The sequence below is a fragment of the Microcaecilia unicolor genome, chromosome 5 (assembly GCF_901765095.1).
Source record: "Microcaecilia unicolor chromosome 5, aMicUni1.1, whole genome shotgun sequence".
Classification (NCBI taxonomy): domain Eukaryota; kingdom Metazoa; phylum Chordata; class Amphibia; order Gymnophiona; family Siphonopidae; genus Microcaecilia; species Microcaecilia unicolor.
This window is the reverse complement of record NC_044035.1, coordinates 236,262,801-236,273,562: the sequence shown is the minus strand read 5'-3', so window position 1 is coordinate 236,273,562 and position 10,762 is coordinate 236,262,801. Positions and strand designations below refer to the sequence as shown.

The window sequence follows — 10,762 nt, the reverse complement described above, 5'->3', positions numbered from 1 at the left end:
CACAAGCCCGTTTCCCGGCCCATTAAAAAAATGGCCTTTTTCCCAGCCATGCTAAAAAATGGCCCGGCATGCGCCAAAAAGACACACCCACACTAGCACAGCCCACTTTTTACCACGGCTTTGTAAAAGCACCCCATGTTTTCGCTGGCTCCCTATACATGGAAGTTCAGTGCCAGAGCTCGGACATAGCCCAGCATTGAATTTCTGTTCGCCACCGGCTGAATATTGGATCCTAAACTCCTAAATTTAACACCTGAAAAATTGGGTGACAATGGGGATGGATTTAGGGTGGGGGATAAAAGTTACAAAATTAGCATTATACTGATAAATTTGGGCAAATGCCAGGCCTAAATTTATAATCAATTTTTTAGCGCTGCGTATGCCTTGTAGCGCTATAGAAATGATAAATAGTAACATAGTAGATGACGGCAGAAAAAGACCTGCATGGTCCATCCAGTCTGCCCAAGACAAACTCATGTGTATACCTTACCTTGAATTGAATTTGTACCTGTCCTTTTCAGGGCACAGACCATATAAGTCTGCCCAGCAGTATTTCCCGCCTCCCAACCACCAGTCCCGCCTCCCAGCAGTAGTAGTAGTAGTCCATCAACTGTACAAGAGTTTTCACCGTATAAGGCCTAAATTTATAAGCACAACTTTTAAGCTCCTAAATTATGATGAATCTTATGTTCCTACATCAGGCTGAAAATAGGGCCCAAATTTAGGAGCTCAGCTTTTTTTGAATATCACACCTTGTTCATTTGATAAAACACCTGTAGTCTCTTCATCCTGGCCAAATTGGTAGCAGAGCTACTACTACTTAACATTTCTAGAGTGCTACTAGGGTTACGCAACGCTGTACAGATTAACAAAAAGGACAGTCCCTGCTCCAAGGAGCTTACAATCTAATGGGCAAAATGTCAAGTTGGGGCAGTCTAGGTTTCCTGAATAGAGGTATGGTGGTTAGGTGCTGAAGGCGACATTGAAGAGGTGGGCTTTGAGCAAGGCTTTGAAGATGGGCAGGGAGGGGGCCTGGCGTATGGGCTCAGGGAGTTTATTCCAGGCATGGGGTGAGGTGAGGCAGAAAGGGCGGAGCCTGGAGTTGGCCATGGTGGAGAAGGGAACTGAAAGGAGGTTACGGGTAGGAATGTAAGGGGAGATTAGGGTAGAGAGGTAGGGGAGGGGCTGTAGATCGAGTGCATTTGTAGGTAAATAGGAGAAGCTTAAACTGTATGTGGTACCTGAGGTTTTCTCAGCCACTTCCAGGCTGGAAAAGTAACAAACATGGGTAAAGCACCAGTGGTCTGCAACAATTGGTTTGCAATAATTAAGGCTCTGGTTATATGAAAAGCATGTTTCCACAAATTGAAATACTGCGTGTGTGTATTGGGGCGCATAGGAGTTAACTTTTCAAAATTATTGGAGGTGCTAAGCCCAGTGGAAATAACCCCTCCCTGGACACATACAAGGAATTTTCTCAATTTTGGGGGTGCTCAAGCACCCACAGAGTCGGCTCCTATGTTGTGGAGGTATCCTCGGCTATTTATGCTTCCACAGCAAATAATCCACATCAGGGAAGGCTGAAAACTCAAACTGTAAATCTAGCTGTCTTTTTCTTTTGCCTTCCTTTCCTCAAAGCCGTTACCTCCTGCCCGCATTCCCAGTCCCAGCCTAGCCGATCTCCCGCAGCTGCTTTGCAAAGCTCAGGCTTGAATAGGAGACGGACCCGCCTCTTCCCGCCTCCCTGCCAAGACAGACAGCAGCAGCAGCCATCCCTCTCTCCACCCCAAACTTTCTGCAACTTTCCCTCGCATCCCCTCTCCCCCCTCACCGAGGTTCCCCCACTTTGTAAGGGAGGAGCAAAGGAAAAAGCCCTCTTGTAATTTCTAAATTAAAAAGCCAGAAGAGAAAAGTTTTAGCCCGAAGAGGTGATGTGTCGCTGATACCTTTAAGAAACTGGACTTGCCATCGTTTGGTTGATTTGACTGCAGCCTGCTTAGCTCAGAATCCCTCTGCCTCCTCCCCCTCTCTTCGGAGGATAAATGGAAGGCTCCAAGCAGGAGTAGGAAAAGAAGGAATTGTTTTAGAGTTCAGTCATCCAAAAAAGAGCCTGTTCCATATGGAGGGTCCCAGCTCCTAGAACAAAATGTCTGGGATTTAGCTTCCTGCTAAGAGAGCCTGATTAGAACACAAACAAAAAATATCAATAGTACGACTTGATCTGGGGAAAAAAGCCCTTAAAAAAGTATTCATATATACATTTGCAAGTCTCTTCCTACATACAGGATTTTTTTTAAAACCTGGGGTTCTGTTTACCCCCTTCGCTGCATCCCAGGGCTTTGACGGTAAGTTTGCTGCGATCGGTCCTAGAAGTTAATGGTTCTTACTTGTTGGCGAAGAGGGATCTGAAGTGTTTGTGGGGTGAGTTGTTGGGTGGTGGTCTGGGGAGGGTAGAAACTTGCCCCTTTTTGTCTCTTCTCACAGAGAGGGCCTGGAGCCCATCCATAACTTGCAGTGCTTGTCTTTTTTTTTTTTTTTTCCTTCTGTCTCTTCTTCTCGCGACTTTCTGTGAAGTTTTCAAGAAATAGTTTGGAACGGGAGAATAAAACTTAAATTGAACCAGAAGAGTAGGAAGAAGTCTGATTTTCTGCAGCAGAGGTGTTGTAAAATATCTGTGCGATTTCCTATTACATGATTTTTCTCCGGGTCTGCACCATCTCCTTGTCCAGCAGCGCTTGTTAGGTGAAGGGGGAAAAAAAAAGATGGATGTTTGGCAGTGCATATGTGCGTGGTTTTTGTGTTGCTTGCCTGCTCTTTCTGGGGTGATTTCGGACCATTGGAAACTATACAGAATGCTGCAGACTTTAAAACGAACTGCCGGAAGAGTTGCAGAGAGAGCTTTGTGTTGTGTTTTGTAAAACTTGCAGAGAGACGTTAAACGTGCATATCTTTGATGAGTGTGTGTGTGTGTTTATTATGAGTTTACAGAGTACTGTCAAAGTAGCTTGCGAGTTTAAAACGGTTTGTTTTGTTGAATTATAGGTTTCAAAGTAAGGTGTTTTGGGGTAACTTCCCTCCCCCCCCCCCAGGCTACATGTAAGCGGAGAGAAACCCACCTACACGAATTGGAAAATACAGTTTTAAAAGGGGCCAAACAAAGTCAGTGTCTGAAGTGTGAACCTAAATGGTTGGTGTAAATTGCATGTTTGTTTGCGCAAGCTTCTGATGATCATCTCTCCCACTTGCACGTGTAAACAGTAGAGATAACACTGTAATGACCAGATGATTCCGTAGTTAATTAAAAAAAAAGGCACAAGGCATTTACCAGCATCTAAAGCTTTCTTAGATCAAAATACTGAGCATAGAGAGCTCTGCCTTGTGTGTTTTAATTTATTTGATAACTGTTCCGTGTTAACTTTAAAAAAAATGTTCTTGTATTTACTTGCCAGCTACTTCCAGAAGTTGGAAGGGACATTCTGAGCTCTTTACCTATTATATTTAATCTGGTTGTATGGGATGCACATTGCTGAAAGAAGTGCTTATGAAGGGGTTATATATTTTTAAAATCTGGGAGATGCTATATAAGCCAGCCCCCAACTTGATGCTAGAGTACAGAGAATTTTCTTTAGCAATACTTGAGGTATTCACACATTTTTGATTAGCTCCATATAGCGTAACCATCATAGTGATTGATCTTAAACCAGGAGCCAAAGAGCTTGGCTCTTTCCAGACCCTGATGGTACACCTACATGGACTCCGTTTAGGAATAGCTGGAATTTACTACCCTCCCCCCCCCCCCCATATATACACATATATATATATATTTTTTTTTACAATGCAACTTCTTGGAGCAATTGCCATTAAAACATCTGTAGAAATAAATCTGTCTGTCTGCAAGTGAGCTTGCTGTCAATGCTTCCCTCTCCCGAGGATAGTGGAACAGCAACAGGTGACTGGCTCAGGATGGTGCATCGGGTTGGTGTATTTACCTCCAACACATGTAAGATGTTCCTCCTGCAATCTTGCTTTTTGGTGCCGCCGCAGGTTGTGTGGGTGCATCATGTTCAGGTGGCGTCTAAATTTGGAATTAGCCATGCTGGAAATCTGAGTACTTGTCCGGAGGGATTTATAGAGAAGGCCCTGTAGTTCTTGGTTTTATTATAATGGTGCTAATTGTTTGTACAGCTCTGTCAGCATACACAGGGCTGCAAAACTCAAATAAACAGTGGGGATAAGATTCCTTTTGCAGCCTGAATGACTGGAGGTTAAGAAGCTGGTTCAAGGACACACTTGGGGAGTGTTGGATATGGAACTTCAGCTCTCACAACGCTGCCCCAGTTTCAGAATATGTTTTATAGGGAGATAGACTGATTCCTCTTATTCCCCCCCCCCCCCCCCCCCACCCCTGCAGCTCATTTTTAAGAGTTCATCTTCTCTTTAATGGCAAACTTGGCTCAGTCATCAAAGTACATCAGATTGGTGCCAAGCTTAGCAACAGACTTAAGAGATGTCTTGGATGAAATTCTAAATTTATTAACAGAAGCCTCAATCCAGACATGAAAAATGAGCTAGCAAAATAAAACAGTTTAAAATGTTCCAGCATTATTAAGAAACATAAGACATGGGTGCACCAAATAAAGCCATCTGTGTTCCAGTGTTAGCTGATGGAGGCAATATTTAGGCACTGAGGTGAGCCATGAAGATGTATGAGCTGACATTTCTGTCTCTTCTCAAAAGCTTGCGTTGGTTGTCATTTTCAAAGTAACAGCATGGTAATCGAGAACTCAGAATGGTTTATGAAGTGCTCAGGGAGAAACACTCAAATATATCAGGGTCTTGCTTCGTAGCAGCCTGATTCACCTCCTTTTTTGGTTGTTTCAGCTGTAAACATTTTGATGAGGGCGTTCAGTCGGTGACCTGGGATGTTGTGGTCTGAGCAGCATCACGGGCTAGACTTCTGTTCCACCTCCAGAGGACCTGGGATGTGGCTCTTGCCTTCTGGGGCTTGATAGAACTATCTTTTACAAAATGAGTGTTCTCAGGCTGATCCAGGTAAATATTGATGTTTGGTGAAAATATCCGTGCAACTTGTGCTTTGTGGGATGGACCCCATTAACAGGCTGTTACTTTGGTGTCTGTGGTGCTCTTGTTCTGTGATGTGGGATATTCACCCTGTTACTCTATGACCTGTCTACTGAAGCGAGTTTAAACTGTTGAATTGCACTCAGTGCCTTTGTCTGTTTTCTTTTCCATCTATATGTTTGTTACTCTCCTGGAAACTGAGTGATTTGGTGAGAGATAAGACTTGTAAATTAAATAAAGTAAACTTCTGGGCAAATGGCACTGTTGGAGGTAGCAGAGTGTGGTTCTCATCTTTCTACCTCATCAAGGTTTCACTTTGTCCACAGTTTACTAAAATGTGTTAATTACCCTAGTGTCTGTAGTGCTTGAGCTGTAAATACCTCTTTATTTGTCTTTCCTATGTTTTTGCTTCCACCCCAGCCAAACTTTGTTTTAGTTTGCATCAGGTCCATTTAGGGATAGGTGTGAGTTATTCTGGTGTTGTAATCTACACTGTTTGATGTAGCAGGCAAGTGGCCTTTGTGATTTGCCTTTGCTAGCAAAAACTTACCACGATGGTACATAGTGTTGGACCTCCCACTGCTGCTGCAAAAAACCCATTGAAATGGCTGCAAAGGGACTTGGATTTGATTTCTGGCACAGGTCTTTGGCTTCCTGTTTTGGCTGGGGATCCTGCAGATGCAGCATTAACACCCTTTGATGAGGATGTAGTAGTTGGATTTAGGGCCCATGATTGCAAGGTTCTGGAAGGAGCCCTGGTGAGTAGCACCCAGCTGAGAAGTGAGTTACACTATCCTGTTAGAACCTACTCCCTGGATGAAGCACCCAGCTGACTTGTGAGCCACACTACCCTGTTAGAACTTACTCCAGGATGAAGCACCCAGCTGAGGAGTCAGCAATGATACCCTGCTAGCATCTGCTCCCTTGATAAAGCACCCAGCAGAGAAGAGAGCCACACTACCCTGTTAGAACCTACTCCCTGGATGAAGCACCCAGCTGAGGTCTGAACCACACAACCCTCCAAGCACCTAGCAGAGAAGTGAACCACACTACCTTACTAACACCTGCTCCCAAGCACCTAGCCGAAGCGTGAGCCATGCTACTCTGTCAGCACTGGCTCCCAAGCACCCAGCAGAGAAGTGAACCACACTGCCCTGCAAGCACCGACTCCCTAGTACCTAGCTGAGGAGTGAGCTATGCTACCCTGCCAGCACCTGCTCTCTGGATGAAGCACCAAGTTGAGAAGTGAGCCACACTACCCTGTCAGAACCTACTCCATGGGTGAAGCACTCAGCTGAGGAGTTAGCCACGCTAACCTGTTAGAACGTATTCCATGGATGAAGCACCCACTGAGGTGTGAGTCACACTACCTTGCCAGCACCAGCTTCCAAGCACCCAGCAAAGAAGTGAGCCACACTACCCTGCTAGCACCTGCTCCCTGGATGAAGCACCCAACTGAGGACTTTGTTGTAGTGACTGGGTTAGGTATGTTGGGAAGAGTGAAATCCTCAGAGTTGTGAATTTCATGCCATTTGTTTCCAACTTAGCTGGAATGTTAGAGGAGTAAGAGGAAACTGCCAGGTCAAAAGAAAAATAAAGAAGAATAAGTAGAGGGAACAGGGAGGAGATCTGTAGGAAAAAGGTAGTGGGGTATATTGACAAGGGTCATTAGAGCTACATTGGTGAACTCTTCACAGGTAACATATCTCTGAATTAGTTCTTGCTCCACTGTTTCTCACTTTGTCTGCTTCCTTTGCAGGCACTTGAACCCAGGATGATTCTGCTTCATTCCTTTGCTAGTTAAATGAGCTAGAGATGGGGGTAACTAGTGAAGTAATTAAATTTGCTGACGACACAAAGTTATTCAAAGTAGTTAAATTGCGGGAGGATTATGAAAAATTACAAGAGGACTTTACAAGATTGGGAGACTGGGCGTCTAAATGGCAGATGACGTTTAATGCGAGCAAGTTCAAAGTGATGCATGTGGGAAAGAGGAACCCGAATTATAGCTACGTCATGCAAGGTTCCACGTTAGGAGTTACCGACCAAGAAAGGGATCTAGGTGTCGTCGTTGATGATACGTTGAAACCTTCTGCTCAGTGTGCTACGGCGGCCAAGAAAGCAAATAGAATGTTAGGTATTATTAGGAAAGGAATGGAAAACAAAAATGAGGATGTTATAATGCCTTTGTATCGCTCCATGGTGTGACCGCACCTTGAATACTGTGTTCAATTCTGGTCGCCGCATCTCAAAAAAGATATAGTGGAATTAGAAAAGGTGCAGAGAAGGGCGACGAAAATGATAAAGGGGATGGGACAACTTCCCTATGAGGAAAGGCTAAAGTGGCTGGGGCTCTTCAGCTTGGAGAAAAGACGGCTGAGGGGAGATATGATAGATGTCTATAAAATAATGAGTGGAGTGGAACGGGTAGACGTGAAGCGTCTTACGCTTTCCAAAAATACTAGGACTAGGGGGCATGTGATGAAGCTACAAAGTAGTAAATTTAAAACTAATCAGAGAAAATTTTTCTTCACTCAACGTGTAATTCAACTCTGGAATTCGTTGCCAGAAAATATGGTAAAGGCGGTTAGATTAGCAGAGTTTTAAAAAGGTTTGGACAGCTTTTTAAAGGAAAAGTCCATAGACCATTATTAAATTGGACTTGGGGAAAATATTTCTGGAATAAGCAGCATAAAATGTTTTGTACTTTTTTGGGGATCTTGCCAGGTATTTGTGACCTGGATTGGCCACTGTTGGAAACAGGATGCTGGGCTTGATGGACCTTTGGTCTGTCCCAGTATGTCAATACTTATGTACTTACTAGGAAAAAATGCCCGTTTCTGAGCGCAATGAAACGGGCGCTAGCAAGGGGCTCCGTCCCTCCGAGCTACTTGCCTTGTTAGTTTTTCGCTGTGGCGTTTCCATTTCGGCCCTCGAGTGTCATAGCTCCGCCCTCGACGTCATGACGTTTTGACGCGAGGGCGGTGCAGACACTCCAGGGCACACCGGATATCTCGGGCGCCTCAACTTCCGTGGAGGCTTCAGAACGTTGGGGTTGCCTTTTATATAGAGAGATGATATGTCCTCTTAGGTAAAATCCATCAGTACCACATTTCTGCCAGCAGGTGTGGCTCCTTTAGCAGCAGTTACCTTTCTTCACTCTGCACATGGAGTGCATATCCTCCTGGATACACTTGATTTCTCACTAATCCTTGCCTGAGTCATCTTTAGGACAGCACTACATACAGCTACTGGAATCAGCCCAACTGGGAGCTCTTTTATCTCATTTGCCTATATGGAAACACTGGATTTATACCTGTTTAAACTTGAAGTAGATGGTGGGAGAGGACAGAGTATTAACGGCCTTAGCAAATTTGCAGTTTAGCTTGGTAGTAGGTGAACAGAACTATGAAATGCGGAAGCCCTGATTTAAGACAATTTTAATTCTTAGATTTTTGGGGAAGACACTTGTGCCTGCCATAACAGTAATAAACCTCATGTCTAAGCCATGGTATGTAGGGTATGATCTCAGTCTCTCAAATTTACTGCTAGAGCTTGCGTTAAGACTTGGGTTATACCAAGGGGCTCATTTTCAAAGCACTTAGCCTCCCAAAGTTCCATAGAAACCTATGGAACTTAGCCTCCCAAAGTGCTTTGAAAATATGCCTCATAGTCTTCTGGTGTTCATGAGAAGTAATATATAGAGACAACTTAATCAGATCTGTTGCACCTAGCATGATGGGAAATATATTTGAAAGTTTTGCCACGTTTTCTTAGTCTGACTGCATTCCTTGATACTTGCTAGTCTTTCTCCACATAATGCACAGAATAATCACTTAGCACTGACTTGTATTTATATGGTTTTCTCCTTTAATGCTATGTTCAGTTTTCTTGCGTTGACCTCTTTATCAGTTAGAATGGGAAGGTCCCAGATGATCCGCATCATATTCATTCTCCACAGTTCTCTTAACCTGATCCCAGTGCTTTTATGAAACAGCAGTGTATATGTCTGCAAATTTCCTGTGGATGAGAAGTGCAACCTTATTGTGTCTTTCTTTCTGTATAGAAATTTTATCCCATCAGAAATTTGCAGCCAGCAATGAGATGAGTATCTGTTTCTAGTTTGTGGTTTCTCTCTTTTGAAGGGGGGGGGGGGGGAAGGGGGCAGGGCAATTTCTTGAAATGGTGGTACTGTAGCTGCCATACAGTCACTACCTGTAGACTTGCTCCTTCTCCTATGCAGTTTAGCTGCTTTCTCTTCTTACCTTTGCTTCTTCTCTAGCTAAAGGGCTGTCATCTCTTCGTGGAGCTTTTTTCTTCAGATTAAATTTCAGCTCTTTTTGAGAGGGAGAGGGGAGAGTGCAGGAGGTTGAAAGATGTTGGGAGAGAAATAGGATAGCTGTTGAGGTTTAAGTGCTGGCAGTTCTCTGGGTGGGATAATCAAGACATGGGGTGGAGGCGGGAAGCAAGAACAGACTGAATCATTTCTGGCTCGGGAAAAAAGCAAGTTTCTGGTTATTGCAAGCCAGCGCACAGGGTCAACATTAAACATAAAGGAAAAACAATCTTTGCAAGAAGGATAGAATTGCCTGAACAAACCCATGTCTAGTATGTGGAGTAACAGCAGGTATTGCTGTCTATCTTCAGAGGAAGGAGAAAGCAAGTGGAGCCGTTCTGTGGGGTTTCTCCATAAATTGATTTCCCCTCCTACTTTTGCAAAGACAAAAAAAAAAAAAAAAGAATAAGATGATGAAGAGAGGAGGGAAAAGGTTAAGACTCAGCAAACCTTCTCTCATCATTGAATTATTAAAGTTCTTCTGCGAAAATTGGAAAAGAGACCTGTTGGGATCCTTTTCCTACACTTTCCTGGCTGTGCCTATGTGTCAATAAAAGCCATATGTGAATTTTATAGACTCCTGTTTGTCTGGCACCTTGGTCACGTGTGGCTCTGAATGAGGCTGTTATTGGCCTGCTCTGTAGGTGAGGCCCAATTGGGGGGGGGGGGGGGGGGGGTGTTGTAGAAACAGTGCCATAAGTTTGGGAGTTTGCCTTTCTTGCACTTTCCTTCTGTTTTGTATAAAGAGGCGATAATGAAAGCACCAGAAACCAACAACAAAGCAACCTAAACCATATGTGTGCATTGAATTCTCATTGCCCCTCAGAAAGAACTGGGAGTTCTTTGACGTTGGTGCAAAGTGTAGAATTTTGAGGAGCCATTGTGTGATACTGAGGTTAATCCAAGCCCTACGGCTGTTTTAGCAAGCCTACCTTATTTTACAGGGAAGAAACTGTTTCATTGGTGCAGTATGTTACGTGAAGAAAGATCTTGTGGCTTGGAGGCGAGTAGGCGATTGAAATCTGTAAATTTGGCAATTGCAGAGGCTTACCTGCACCAGACATGTTCCTGTGCCTGGGCAACGGCAGAATTTGTGGACAAGTGTAAATGGGACTGACTAATTTGGGGAATCATACATTTCTAATATTCAGTAGCTTCCTTTACCTGCACTATTTTATTTATTTATTTATTGCATTTGTATCTCACATTTTCCCACCTATTGATAGGTTCAATGTGTCTTACATTATGATTAAATGCCAACCTATTCTTGGTCATCCAATCAGTTCTGCCAACAAGCACTTATGTACACTAGAACATTGAAAATTTGTCTGTGTCTAGACAGGA

General features: G+C 43.8%; 1 protein-coding gene across 2 annotated transcripts in view; it reads left to right on the top strand.

The window, feature by feature from the left end:
* Positions 1 to 1,881: 1,881 nt before the first annotated feature.
* The window catches only part of BOC (BOC cell adhesion associated, oncogene regulated), a 181,380-nt gene continuing 172,499 nt past the window's right edge, over positions 1,882 to 10,762 (top strand). The window contains exon 1 of one of the 2 annotated variants that reach the window (XM_030203900.1): positions 1,882 to 2,345. The gene's annotated coding sequence lies outside the window, so the exon portion shown is untranslated. Of the gene's footprint in view, positions 2,346 to 4,977; positions 5,053 to 10,762 lie in introns of those variants that run through there. The other variant, XM_030203901.1, reaches the window with a different exon arrangement.